General features: G+C 38.3%; 1 protein-coding gene and 1 pseudogene across 2 annotated transcripts in view; one reads left to right on the forward strand and one right to left on the reverse strand.

Moving 5' to 3' along the window:
* Positions 1–14805, reverse strand: part of PIK3CB (phosphatidylinositol-4,5-bisphosphate 3-kinase catalytic subunit beta) — a 174917-nt gene that overhangs the window by 130398 nt on the left and 29714 nt on the right. The window lies entirely within an intron of this gene.
* On the forward strand, positions 3630–4935 carry LOC123830566 (annotated as a pseudogene).

Here is a 14805-nt window from a genome sequence, read left to right on the forward strand (position 1 = left end):
GTTATTAATGACCTAACATATGAAGATTCACTCACACAACTTCATTGTGGAGGGGAAAAAAACAATTTGCTAGAAGGAAAAGTTCTAGACAAACAATAAATATCCATTAAACTCTGAAGGAATGGGGGCAGGGAGAGAATTTCAAAAGCTCACACTTGAATTGCCCACGACCAACCCAAACTCCTACATAGGTTCTATCTCTGGTCCCTGTTCAAGTAAAAGTACTTTTCTACAAAAACAAAACAAGAAACACTATGCCTCAATCATACAGTTTATATTACCTCAGTTTTAAGATGGAGTTTTTTCCACATTTTAACATCTCTAATATAGAAATGCATCTGATAGTCACTATCAGACAGCAGGTGTAATGTACAAGGTCACTGCCTACACATGTGAACTTGATTCTTTTTCTTGATGGCCTAGTAAGACAACTATAACTTAGTAATATTTCAGTACACAAACCATACAAGGACCACTTGAGGTGAATATAAATTTTTGTTGACATCTTCCAGTAAAAATTACCAAAACCCCCAGAATAAGTGTTGAGGCTCATGAAAATCCATCTCACTATATTAAGAATTATGCACTCTGCTGTACATGTTATACCTGAATTAGAAAAAAATGAAATATAAATAAAGATACTTCATTTCTGCTTGAAAACCTGATGAGAGTTCAAAGAAAAGAAAGTCTTTAAAATAAGAATAGACTCTTACTCTCACTAACTAGAAAAATGCAAAGTAAAACTACAGTGAGCCCTGACTGGTTTGGCTTAGTTGGCTGGGCAACATCCCACAAAACAAAGGACTGCCAGTTGGACTCCCAGTCAGGTCATGCCTGGGCTGCAAGTTTGGTCCCTGGCCCCTGGTCCGGGCATGTGCAGGAGGCAACCAATAGCTGTTTCTCTCCCTCTCTTTCCCCCTCCCCCCAATAAATAACAACTTAAAAAAATACCAAAAAAAATGCAGTGAGACACCAATTCAACTCACCCATTTGGGAAAAAATCCCTATATGCTAAGTTATTTTGTTGGCCAGGTTGTGAATATGCACTATCTATCCATCATAACACCACCACAATGGTAATTATGTAAATTTTGTGAAGGATGTGTTGACCTTATTGTGGTAAATATTTTGCAATATACACACACATATCAAATCATCACACTGTACACTTTTAACTCATACAAATGTTATATGTCAACTAAATCTCAAAGCTAGGGGTGGGAGGAGAAATATACATTATTCCTTATTATTAATGGGGAAGCCTAGGTCCAAACATAAGAGCAATGTGGCAACATCTCAAAATGACAGAGAAATATAGCCTTTGAATAGCAACATCACATCTGAATTTATTCCATAATAATACACTTACATATGGGTTCCATTCTGACCAATCAGGAAAGTGCTTTTTGGACCAATCAAACTGTGAGGATTTGGAGTCCTCATTTGCAAAAGGACAGACCAATCAGGAGCCAGGGGCAGGGACTTCTGTCTATAAAGGAAGTTACCCTCTGGCTCACAGAAAGTACTGTTCATTTTACACTGAAGACTGAAGACTGAGTTTCCCCAACATTGAAGTTGTAACACCAAACTTTTCTCAAGAACAGAGCTGTCTAGCCAGAGAGGAGACTGGCCCCAGGGCTGCCTTGCAGCCATGCTGTATCACAACTGACCTAAAGTTTCCTTCTTTATTGCACCCTAAATTGGAGGTTGTTGTTGGTGCTGAATTGACACCCATAACCATCAATTGACAGTTTATGAAGTTTTTGTTTCAGCCTCGAGTTTACAGCCAAAATTCTGTGTAGCTAATTAGTGTAGTTTTTTTAATTCTCCCTTTCAACTTGATTGTTATTCATAAGAAATCCACTTAGGTCTTTTTTTGATCTCTGAACTTTTTATTGGCCTCCTGCCCTGCCAAGGAGTGCCCCACTTCTGCTGCCTTTAACGGCTCAAAACTTTGGTGCCATTGACCTCAGACACCACTTTGCCATTCCCAATTCTGCGGGTGGTGATCTTTTAAATGGTATGAATGGAGTGGCTTTGGTCCAGGGCATCAACAATATCAAAGTCATCTCCTTCTCTCAGTAAGCAGCAGTAGGTGGCAATCTCAGCCAACAGTTTGACCTTGATGTTCTTCAGCAGGGCCTCTTACTCCTGGGCCTGCTACTGACCCTCCACCCAGGTCTGGGCCAGCTCTGCCCCAGGTGCAACAGGATCCTATTAAGCTGTTCCACCTCCATGGCATGGAATACCTCCACCTCCCTTGGGCTGTTTTCCAAACTGACCTCCAGATCTCTTAATGAGTCCAGGTCAATCTCCAAGGATTGGACCATACATCTCAGCTAGGAGCGTCATCTCAGCAGCTCATATCTGAGGTCTGTGAGGTAACCACTGTGGTACTCTCCTCAATCTGCTGGAACCAGTATTTGCCTACCTCCTCTCAGTTCTTCCAAGCAAGGTCATCACACTGAGCCCAGATGTCTGCCATAATCTTGCTGAAGTCCTGAGATTTGGGGGCATCCAACTCCATGGTCAACCCAGAGCTGGCAATCTGGTTTTGTAGACCATTTACTTCCTCCTCACAGTTCTTCATGAAAGCAGCTCTTACTTAAGAGCTTCAACCTCTGTCTCCAGCTATAGTCAAGTGATACTGGTGTCATCAATGACATTTCAGGGCCAGCTCTGTCTCATGCTTGACTCTAAAGTCATCAGCAGCCAAGACAGGTATTGTCAATCTGCAGAATGATGTGGGGATTGTTCACAGAATTTGCAAAGAACCCTCAGGTCCTCGATGATCTTGAAATAATGCCCCCAGTCTCTGATCTGGGATCCTTTCTTCTCCAGGTGTTCCAGATTTTGCTCTCCAGTCTCCAATTATCAGCCTCCAGGTTTCTCACCCTCTCCAAGTAGGAGGCCATGCAGTCATTCAGGCATTGCAGAGTCTTCTTCTCGTTCTGGATGCCACCTATGCCTGCCAGACCCTCAGCCACCCCTGCAGCCAGGCCCCTAGATCCCCAGCTGCCCCACACTGGTGGAGTGAGACACTGAGATTGGGGAGCCCAAGCCCCCAGCATCTGCATAGACGCTGGCCACAATGCTTACCAGACAGACCTGGTGGTTGGGTGTATGCACAGAGCCCAGGGTCCAGTAGTTTGTGGAGAAACTAGGGATGGTGCTGAAGCTCATGTTGTTGAGGGAGAAAGGCGAGAAGCCAAGACTCAGGTTCAAGCTGCCTAGGTCCATTTTTGTCTGTATTTCACTTGGGGTTTTTTCTTCTCATCCTGACAGACTTTGTATATTTGTTTATAATTATATAAAACATTGTATGGTTCTAAAAGTACACATATATAAAAAGATATGCTCAGAAAAGCATCCCTCTATCCATCCCTACTATACCATTTCCATCCTCTTCATTTCCACATTGCTGCCACCCAAATCCTGTAGGCAAACCAGTATCATCAGTTTCTGGCTATCCTTCCTGGGTATGTTTTTATACAAATGTGCAAATACATATCCATATTCTGGGTTCTCTCTTTTTCTTACCTAAAAGGCAGCACACTATAGTTATTCTTTTGAACTTATTAGCAGTATGTTTCTTGACTCTTTTTTTCCAAAGTCCTATGTGTCTTCCCAGTTCAGTCACTGCCCCTAGCCCACCCAGGATAATGGCAACAGCTGAGGTCCTGAACATTGGGTAAAAAAAAAAACAAAAACAAAAACAACCTCTATGAGGGTAAAACAAATGAAGCCTGTGAATTGTTAGATAGTCCAGGAAAAGTCCTCCTGCAGTCCAAGGACCAGATTACAATAGGGAATGTAGCCAGAAAGAATCACCTAGAAGGAAAAGTTACAACCTCAAATAAAATTATTAGCTGTATTTTGCAGTTGTTATAGGAGGCAGTTATCAAAACTGCTTTCACCAGAAAATGTGAAGAGTCAGCTTCCACTGCATGTAAGTGTGAAATTATTCCAAATGAATGAGTTTGTAGAACAACAGCAACTGATTCTGTTCTCAAAAGAATACTGGTGTCAAGGAAGGGTACAAGTTTTACCTTTTTAAAGTGGAGGTGTTTTTTAAGGATGATGTCAATAATGATCCACAGTGATTTGAGGAACAGATCATTGCTGTAAAATTTTGCTTTGCTGAACTTGTTATAAGCCAAACTGAAGTGGATATCACGAGCCATGTTACACAGGCTATTTTTGAAATATTGGGGAAATCCTGGTTGTCTAGGACTGTACACTGGTTAATATGAAGACTGCATTTGGTGTTGATGTCACTACCAAAGAAATTATTTTTGCTGATGTAACTGATAATGATTCCTGGAAACTCTGTTCATCAAGAGATCAAAGCAGACAGAAAGATAGTCATATTGTGACCTCAAGGAAGTAACTCCTGAAGGGCTCCAGATGGTAAAGAAAAATTTTGAGTGGGTTACTGAAAGAGTCAAATTGCTTCTGAAATCAAAAAGTCAGTGCAGGGCTATAGTACTGATGGGCTCAACTTCAGATCTTGGTCACTATGAAAAAAATCAAGGCTTGTGGAAATTTGGGCATCCATGTGAACTTCAGGTAACCTCTGCCCATAAAGGACCAGATGAAACTCTGAGAATTAAAGCTGAGTCCAAAGGGGGTGGCAATCCTATAGCATTTGTGGTGGGGGCAGGCAGAAGCAATGGTTTAGGGCCAGTGATGTCCAGTTATCAGTGGTTCTCTTCTCATCCAGACCGAGGAGCTCAGGCTGTGTGGTCTTTTCTTCAACCACACAATGGTCTTAGCTGTTCAATCATACTTTCTCCAGAATGATAAGCTCAGTTTGCTGCTCAGATATTTGGTTTAAATAACCATTTGGTGTGGGTCAAACTGTGAGCAACTATATTGAATATGTGGATTTCCTTAAAGCAGGATGATAAGAAAACCCAAGAGGGAAATTTGTAAGAAAGAACATCATTGGCCCTGGCTGTTGTGGCTCAGTGTATTGAGCACCAACCTGCAAACCAAAAAGGTCACTGATTCAATCCCCAGTCAGGGCACATGCCTGTGCTGCAGGCCAAGTCCCCAGTTGGAGGCGTGTGAGAGGCAACCAATGGATGTGTCTCTCACACATTAATTATTTCTCTTTCTCTGTCCCTCCCCCATCTCTAAAAAACAAATAAAATCTTTACCCCAAAAAAAGATCATTGTATTTTTAGGAGAAAAACTAAAATTTCTAGTTTATCTGCAGAAAAAAAATCAAGCAAGACAAAAAGATTTTAAATCAATCAGAGAAAACAAAATTTATTACTGAGTGAAAAAACAATGTTTCTTATTAACAATATGTTCTAGAAATTATACTGTATATTGGTTCATAGAGATATTCATTCTTTTTTTATATCTGCACTGTACTTCATTGTATAGATGTACCACAGTTTATGGGTGTACTTAAACTGTTTCCAATATATTTACAATGCTACAGTGTAAACTACTGATATCCTCCCGTCCTATTCCCCCTCAAACACACTATCCAGGCCAAAAACAAACAGAAAAAAACTGGCTCTACCTCCAAAACATACCAAATTCACTCAACACTCCCACTGTCCCTGACATAGCCTCAGTCTAAGCCATTATCAGCATTTCTTGACTACTTTGCTCCAACAGCCTCCTAATCAGCCTCACTGCCTCCAGGTCAGCCTCTCCATAATTCATCTGTCCCAGAGTGACCAGAATGTACCTTATACAGCAAAAATTAGATCACTTTAGTTCCTTGCTTAAAACCTTCCAAAAGCTTTCCATTGTAACTCTGAGTTGCAACTATGACCTACAAAGACGCTACATGATTTGCTATTTGTCTACCTCCAACCTCATCTTCCACTTTCTTCCTCATTCACTACTCTCTAGCCATACTGGTTTTGCTATCTGTTCATTACATACTTTGTTCCTACCTTAAGGCTTTTGTACTTGCTATTCTCTCAGCTTGGAATGTTCTGCTCCAGATCATCGGCCAACTTCTTATTTAAAATATATATATATATTTATTTAGAGAGAGGAGAAGGGAGGGAGAAAAAGAGGGAGAGAAACATCAATGTGAAAAAAACATTAACTGGGCTGCCCTTCATATGTGTGCCCACTAAGGACCAAACCAGCAACCTAGGCATGTGCCCTGAGCCGGTATTGAACCCACAACTCTCTGGTCCAACCAACTGAGCCACAGTGGCCAGGGCTCATCGGACTCTAATGTTTATGTCTCAACTCAAAAAGTTACTTCTTTTAAGAGGGTTTCTGTGTATCACCACAGTTGAGACAATAACTTAGATCATTCCTGTATACAAAAAAGGGGGTTCTACAGAGAATAATTTCACAGAGTGAGCTAATCACGAATTCCTAACTAGGTAGGTCATGATGGGTAGTCGTGCAGCAGGCATATAACTTCTTTAGTAAACGGTTTAAACAAGCCCTGGCCATTGTTTCTGTGCATCCAGGTTAACATGCCTTTGAAAAGCCTCTTTTTAGACCCCCCAGAAGCAAAAACCCACTCTCAAGAGAGCCCGCAATCTTTAATCCTGTTAACTATCCTGTAACCCAACATCCACCTTGTTTTCTCCCACCTTCATGTAATCTTTCTTCCTTCCCTCTTTAATTCCAAATGCATAAAAGAAACTGCAAACTCATTCTAAAAGCAGCTTTTCTGGGTCTACTGAGATGTTGCTTCCCAGAGTATCATGTTTGACTAAAATAAATTTTTTTAATTTGTATTTATTTATTTTTAGAGAGGGGAAGGGAGGGAGAAATAAAAGGAGAGGAACATTGATCAGTTGTACATACCCTCAATGGGGCCCAGCCAGCAACCCAGGCACGTGCCCTGACTGGGAATCCAACCTTCAACCTTTTGCATTTCAGGAAGACACCCAACCCACTGAGCCACACCAGTCAGGGCTCAAATAAATTTTTATAAAAATTCTCTAAAGGCTTGGAAGTTGTTATATTGACATTCTCTATCATTTTAGCACCTTCATAATACTTATTAGTACTTATAATTCTCATTTATTATTTACTTCTTCCACTGGGAAATAGGGAAAGTCTTGACGATAACTTTTAATCCATACCTTTAAGTGTTATTTTTTAAACTTTTCTATAAGTCTGAAATCATTTCAAATAATTCTCCTTGAAATCGCCTATTCCGGACATTTTATATAAATGAAATCATATAATACATCATCTTTTCTGACTAGCCTATTTCATTTAGCACAATATTTTTAAGGTTCATCCTTACAAGTTGTAGCATGCTGTAGCACATACAAGAACTGCATTCATTTTTAATGCTGAAAACTATTCCACCATATGAATGAATTGCATTTTATTTATCCATTTACCAGTTGATGGACATTGTGTTGTTTCCACTTTTTGGCTATTATAAACAATGCTCCTTTGAACATTCATGTACATGTTTTTGGATGGACATGTGTTTCAATTCTCTTGGGTATATATCTCCAGGAGTGGAACTGCTAAGTCACATGGTAACTCTGTTTAACTTTTTGAGGAACTGACAGACTGCTTTTCCAAAGCAACTATGCTATTTTACAATCCAGCTAGCAATATATGAGGCTTTGAACCCTACATGCAAAACTTCTTACTGTCCATCTTTTGGTTACAGCCATCCTGTTAATATGAAGTTATTTTATTATGGTTTTGGTTTTCATTCCCTAATAACTAATGATGTTGAGCAATGGATCATAGCTTATTATCCACTTGTATATCTTCCTTGGAAAATGTTTAAACATACTGCCAATTTTTAAATTGGATTATTGAGATTTTTATTATTAACTTGTAAATGTTCTTTATATATGCCTTATTTGATAAGCATTACTAACATTTTCTCACTGGCCCTCTATTGGAATGTTAGGGTCTGTATTTACATATCAACTTAGCTTCCAGGTTCAGAAGAAAATCTGTTAGTATTAGCTTATAACCATAACCAACACATTAAAAACAAGTTACAAGCATTTGGTATCACTGACAAGTGGTTACTCGAAATCTCCATTTTATAGGAAATACAATAACTTCATTTAGATAGTATGAGGACTTGAAGTCATAGATTATTCATGCTGTTAATGCTAAAACAGTATGTATAGAATACCCTTAGATATACAAAATGCTGACTGCCAACTTAACAAATCACACAAAATCAGAAACACAGTCTTCTAATCTCTTTATATTTAAAAATACTTATGTAGTAAAATAGCTTCCAACAAGACTTCAAAAGGGTAGAAATTAACACATTTTAGATACTTATTTCTGACTGTGCGAGCTGAAACAAACTTCTCAGTCAGGCATACAAGGCCTTCTGTGATCCACCTCTTCCTACTTCTGAAACTCCCTCCTACTTTACATTCCAGCTGGCAGTTATTTATAAACACCTGTGATTAAGCCCTGGTATCATCTCATACTGGTTCTTCCTTGACCACCTCTCTCCTGAAGACTAGTTTGGAATTTATATTCCAGTGATTCTCAAACTTTTTGGCTTCAAGACTTCTCCACACTCTTAAAAATTATTGAAGACTCAAAAGCTCTTATCTATGTAGGCTGTATCTATTAATATTTATTGAATTTGAAATTAAAACTGTATATTTAAAAATATTTATTCATTTTCCTGACCAGCATGGCTCTGTTGGTTGAGCATCATCCTGCAAAACAAAGGGTTGCTGGTTCAGTTCCCAGTCAGGGCACATGTCAGGGTTATAGGCAGTTCCCAGCTGGGGTGCCTGTGAGAGGCAACTGATCAATGTTTCTCTCCCTCTTTTCTCCCTCCCTTCCCCTCTCTATTTAAATATATATTTATTCATGTAAAAACCCAAATCTATCAAATATTTACTTTAAAACATTTTATTTTTAAGCATATTTTTAGTTTTAAAAACCACAATTTTCAAAACAAAACCTCTAGTGAGAAAAGTGACACTATTTTATAGTTCTGCAAATCTCCTGAATGTCAAGCTTAATAGAAGACAACAAATTTTCATCTCTGCTTCTACCTTCAATCTATTGCGATGATCACAAGTTATATTCTGACTCTGGACAACTCCGTCACACACACACACACACACACACACACACACACAAGCAAATTAAGGGCAAATAATGTCTCCTGTTACAAAAATAGTTTTGACCTTATAGATGTCTGACAAAGAGCTTGTGGACCTCCAGGAATCCCCAGGCCATACTTTGAGAACCATTGCTCCATCCTTTGCTCCCACAATACTGTGGATAGGCTCTATCATTTGCACTTATTTACACACAGTATGTGAATTATCTATTAGTCTCTCTTAAAGTTCCTTAAAGCCATGAGCCATGAGCCTTCTTCAACTTTGCATCCCAGTACCTCACAAAGCATATAGCATATATCTTCTCAATAAACACTTCATGGATAAAATAGTAACTATAGGAAAATGTTCACACACCCTAATATAGAAAGGTATGTGTAAATGAATCAATTACCCCCACGGCCAATTCTTCAGCTAATAGAAATGTATAAAAGAAAATCTTATGATAAATTGATAGCAATGCCAAAAGCAGAATAAAGGATACATTCAGATCTGGTTTAACCACACTAGATTAGACCTTTTCAAGGTGCAGCCCTGAGGGAACACAGAAAGCAGATCCTAAAAAAATCTTAGACTGTAAACAAACACCCACAGCTCCAGTCTTCTGACTAAATAAAAGTATCCACCTCTGCAACAAGACAATTACACCACTGTTTGAAAAAAAATGGCCAGGTGGGGAGAGGGAGTGTTGGTATCAAGGTAAGTAGAATGCCAGTGACTGATAACTAGAATCAAACAGGTGTTCTTGGCTTATGAATTTCTTGAAATTTTGTCAATCAAACTAGAATATTCTAAAAACAATTTCTGCCTTTATTTCCCTTGTTTTTTCAAACACCTTCTTTTATTTCTATGAATGAATGTCACCCTCCCAATCCGAATAAACACCAACATCATTAACATTATTGAAGATAAGGAACATATTTGTCTCTCTCAGTTACACCTAGTCCAGTATCTTGAAGCTCAACCAATATGTCTAGAGGTTTGTTCAGTCACTGGATATCTGAAGAGATATGTGTGCCAAGGAAAAAGAAATACTTTTGCAGTAAGGCCTGGGATGGGTTGGGGTAGAATGGCACATTCACCAAGAGGATAAAAAAACCTCTTGGAACAATTCTCAGAAGTGAAAAGGTAAATGAATGCAAAGCTAAAGGAGCCTAGGATTCAAAGGGAGCCACTGCAGCCTGCACACCTTAGATGGCCACCTTCTCTAGGTCTCCACTCTCAATTGTAAAATGAAGTTCTAAATGCAGAGGCTCTCCGACAGAATTTTTAGAATGTCTATGTTGCCCTAGATAGTCCCAACCCCATAGCAGTACAAACCTGACATTCCAAAGGTCTAAATTTTGACCAGAGCCAGTGCTCTAGTATTGCACATTGTATTGGCAGAGCATTAAATTACTGTTAGATAACCACAACATACAGGTTAACACAGTTAACCCATTTTCTAGACAGGAAATAGGATAGAAGTAACCTAACAAATTACTTGCTCTCTTATAGAAAAAAAGCCACATGAATATTTTAGGAAATGACAGTGATTAAAATAATTTCTTGCCCTGGCTGGTATGGCTCAGCAGATTGAGTGCCAGACTCCGAATCAGAGGGTCACCAGTTTAATCCCCAGTCAGGACACAAGCCTGGGTTGTGGGCCAGGTCTCCCATATGGGGCGCACGAGAGGCAACCACATACTGATGTTTGTCTCCTTCTCTATCTCCCTCCTTTCCCTCTCTCTGGAAATAAATAAATAAAATCTTTTTTAAAAAATCAGCATTAGAAACTCTACTTCCCATTTTAAAAGGATTCTTCCCCTTACAAAAAGAATCAGGATTTCCCTAATTAGATCAGCAGAGCAACAGTTTCTGAATAGATTAAGAGAAAGGTATGTTAACACACAATTATAAACACGCCAGTGTTTGTTTATAAAATCTTCAGCGATTTTCCTCCCCAGACTTGACACATTACAGAAAACTATCACTGTTAAAGTCCTTTGGCCACATGATAACTATACATGCTCACTAGGAAGGAGTCCCAGGAATGACTGAGTTGACACCCTATCTGGTCAAGGCTGGGACTGAAAAAAAGGAGGCCCTGAATTCCAGGGAGCCTAGAGCCTGTTTACTCAAAATTACTCTGGAATAAGTTAGAGGTAAAAAGAGACCAACATGAGATAAAAGGCTAGAATGGCCAGCAGAAAAACAAACTCATATTAGGGGAATAGGAAGAAGATGGGAGATACCTGGGGTCACCCTGGAAAACAATGTGACTGGCCAGTGGTGATAACTGCAAATGGCTTAATGTTGAACACCATCAGCAAAATACAAGAAACTGGGATATCACAGGCATCTGTAGGAAGGCGACTAAATGCTTACTCTTTACAATAAACTTCTGTATTTTTAAGCTTTATACTACGCACAAGCATTCCAAGCTCCTACAGCTCTTTGTGGAAGTGCCCTCTAATACATAAATTATATGCATACATATAGATGTGTTAACCACTATTCTCAATGTGAGCCATTTATTGTAGTATGTCAATTTGCCTTCATTGTTTCTTTCACTGGTCAAAATCCATATTTTGGACCATACAGAATGTGAACCAAATGTTTCAAAGTAAAATCTAAATTTTTTTTTTCAGTACAAGAGTACTTGTAATGGCAAAAGACTGTAAACTAAAAGTCCATCAACAGGGGACTGGTTAGGTACATTATGGTAAATCCACGTAATGGAATGTTCTGCAGGTCTTTTTGGAAAGACCACAATAAAAAAAAAAAAACAAAACTGGACATGCAGAACAATGTTTAAGTATGCTATCAGTTTTCTAAAAAAAAAAAAAGGAAGGGGAAATATATCAATACATAATGTATTTGCTTATATAAGCACTCGGGAAAAATGCATTTGAAACCACTGGTTGCCTCATGAAAATTAGGTGTCTGTCTGAGAGACAGGTAGAAAGGAGACTTCAGTATATGATCTTTGTTTCCATTTGAATTTTGAATAATGGGAATGTACTACCTTTTACCTGATCAAAAAACAACAGTTAAGAAATAACTAAATCCATCATCTTGAGGCATCTAATTCCTGCACGTACCTCATCTGCTAGCATTTTCAATTACCAACTCAATCTTTTATTTCTGACTCCAAAAACACACACCTCTCTTGTTCCTTCTTCATCTCCTCTCATTCTTCATCCAAGACTATCTCCATTTGTCTATTCCTAGTAGCTCCCTTACTGCCTACATCTACATCTTGTCCCTCAACTGAGAAAGTTTTATCACCAAATCCTTCAAAACCTAATTCAACTCTGCCTTACTAGTCCAACTGACACTAACCTTGGTCTCCTCACAATTTTAGGGTTTCTAAAAACATACTAAGCGTTACATTATATGTTGTTTTATAGTGTTAACTATTTTTATTATATATGTCTTATACCCTCAATTGGATTAAGGGCTGGAAAAAGATTGATTCATTTTCACCATGACGTATGGTATTTCAATTCTAACATTATGTTAACTTTTTATTTACCCCTCAAGAAGTTCTAAAATTTCACTTCACCATTTCTTTTTCTAACAATGCAACTTTTTACTGGCATCAACTTCACAGCTAAGAAATTAACAGGGCGGAAAATGGCCAAAATATATTACTTACTGAAATGATCAAAATTCTCTCAGTTATAAGTTCAAACAGCTATTTCTGATGTACAATGCAAAACTGTAAAACTTCTATAAGAAAATCTAGGCAAAGCCTGAGTTTGGCTATGAGATTTTTTAGACAACACCAAAACAATGATCCGCAGGAAGACAAGGGTAAGTTGGACTTTATTTTCAAAACTTCTGTTCTGTGAAAGCCAGTGCTAAGAAAATCAAAAGCCAGTTTTCTCCCTGTTGAAGTAGGACAGTTAAGCAACAAAAGGAGCCTAGAATGGATTAAAGTTAAAAATATCTATATAAACTCATATATAGAAATATTTATATGAATATGTATATTCACAGAGTAACATATTCCCACATTTCCTTGCTCTGTCAGCCAAGAAAGCCTAGAAGCAATGATATTCCAATAGTAATGAGCATACCTAATGCCCACATCTTAGTTCCCATCCTCCAATAAAAGGAACCAGAGCTCCTTGGAGAAATGACCAATCCTAGGATTGAGGCAGGAGACAAGATCAGCCCTGAATATCTTTTCATATCAGAAAGTGAGAAAATGCTAGGAAGGAAGGTAGGTAGGTAGGTAGGTAGGTAGGCAGGCCAGCCACAACGATGGGGTATGTCAAAGACACAGGAGCCAACTGAAAAAGTTCCCAATGGTCAAAGCTAGAACGTTTTGAACAATAAAATAAAGCAGTATTGGATTATAATCTAAAGTATAAAAAAAAATTCATGAGTCTACACTAACACGAACAAAGAAATAGAGTACAGCGAAGAAGACAAACCCCCCATGCAGAAGAATTACAAGTAATGTACATAAACACTCTCCCTCAAGGAAATGGAGCGTAATTCCCCACTCCTAAGGTTTGGAGTACATATAGTACCTTCCTCTCAAAGAGTGTAACATGAAAAGGGTGTGCGGGTCAGTAACTTCATAATGGAGAAATCGAGCAAACACTACATCAGCCAGGTGATCACAGTCAGCATCAACAGTGATCAGTACACCTTGATATGATGTGATGTAATAGTACTTTGTATGTGTGCTCTTCCCCCAAAATCCACAACTCCAGTCTAATCATTTTTTAAAAGTCATCAGAGCAATCCAATTGAAAGACAATGTGCAAAATACCTGCTCAGTATTCCTCAGAATTGTCAAGATCTTCAAAAACAAAGACTATCTGAGAAACTAAGTAGCTAAGAGGAACTTTGAAAAAGCTAAGAGGAATTCTAAAGAAACATGACAACTAAATGCAATGTGGTATTCTGAATGGGATCCTAGATCAGAAAAGTGTTTTACACACTAGGTAAAAACTAAAGAAATCTGAATGGAACATGGGCTTTCCTTAATAATTTATCAACACTGCTTCACATATCATATTAATGTTAATAATAGAAACTACATGCAGACTATATGGGAACTCAAGACTACCTTGGTAATTTATCTGTAAACCTAAAACTGTTCTTAAAAAATTTTTAAACTACCTCTGCCTTCAGATTCTCAAACTTGCTTTTATCTTTTTATAATTCACAATCAAATCTTAGCTTCTTGAAAATTATCCCTTACTTCCACATTTTTCTCTTAAATATTGTACTTTTGGGAGGGCTTAAATTTATTATCCATTTTTATAAAATTTAACCCTTGCCTTGCCATTTTAGGCTTCATTTTATATTCTTAATATATATGAAAGAACTGTTTTTTTCTATTTGTTAACTGGATAATGAAATACAAGTCAGCTTTGCCTTTTTGCTGCCCTTTAAAAGTTTATCACCACCCTGACTGGTGTGGCTCTGTGGGTTGGGCATTGTCCTGAAAACCTAAAGGTCAGCAGTTCTGCTCCTAGTCAGGGCACATGCCTGAGTTGCAGGCCAGGTCCCCAGTTAGGGGTGTACAAGAGGCAGCCAATCGTTTTTCCCTCCCCTCCCCTTCTCTTAAATAAATAAAATCTTAAAAAAAAAGTTTATCACCATTTTGCAACCATAATAACAATTGATTAATCTACCGAAAAACTCAATGGATGCTAAAATTGATGACAGTTTGATAGGGAATGGGCTCTTTACTTAGACTCAAAGTATCTTTCCACAAAAAATACTTTTT

This window comes from Phyllostomus hastatus, unplaced genomic scaffold, assembly GCF_019186645.2.
Source record: "Phyllostomus hastatus isolate PE091 unplaced genomic scaffold, TTU_PhHast_1.1 phas_scaffold_129, whole genome shotgun sequence".
NCBI lineage: Eukaryota > Metazoa > Chordata > Mammalia > Chiroptera > Phyllostomidae > Phyllostomus > Phyllostomus hastatus.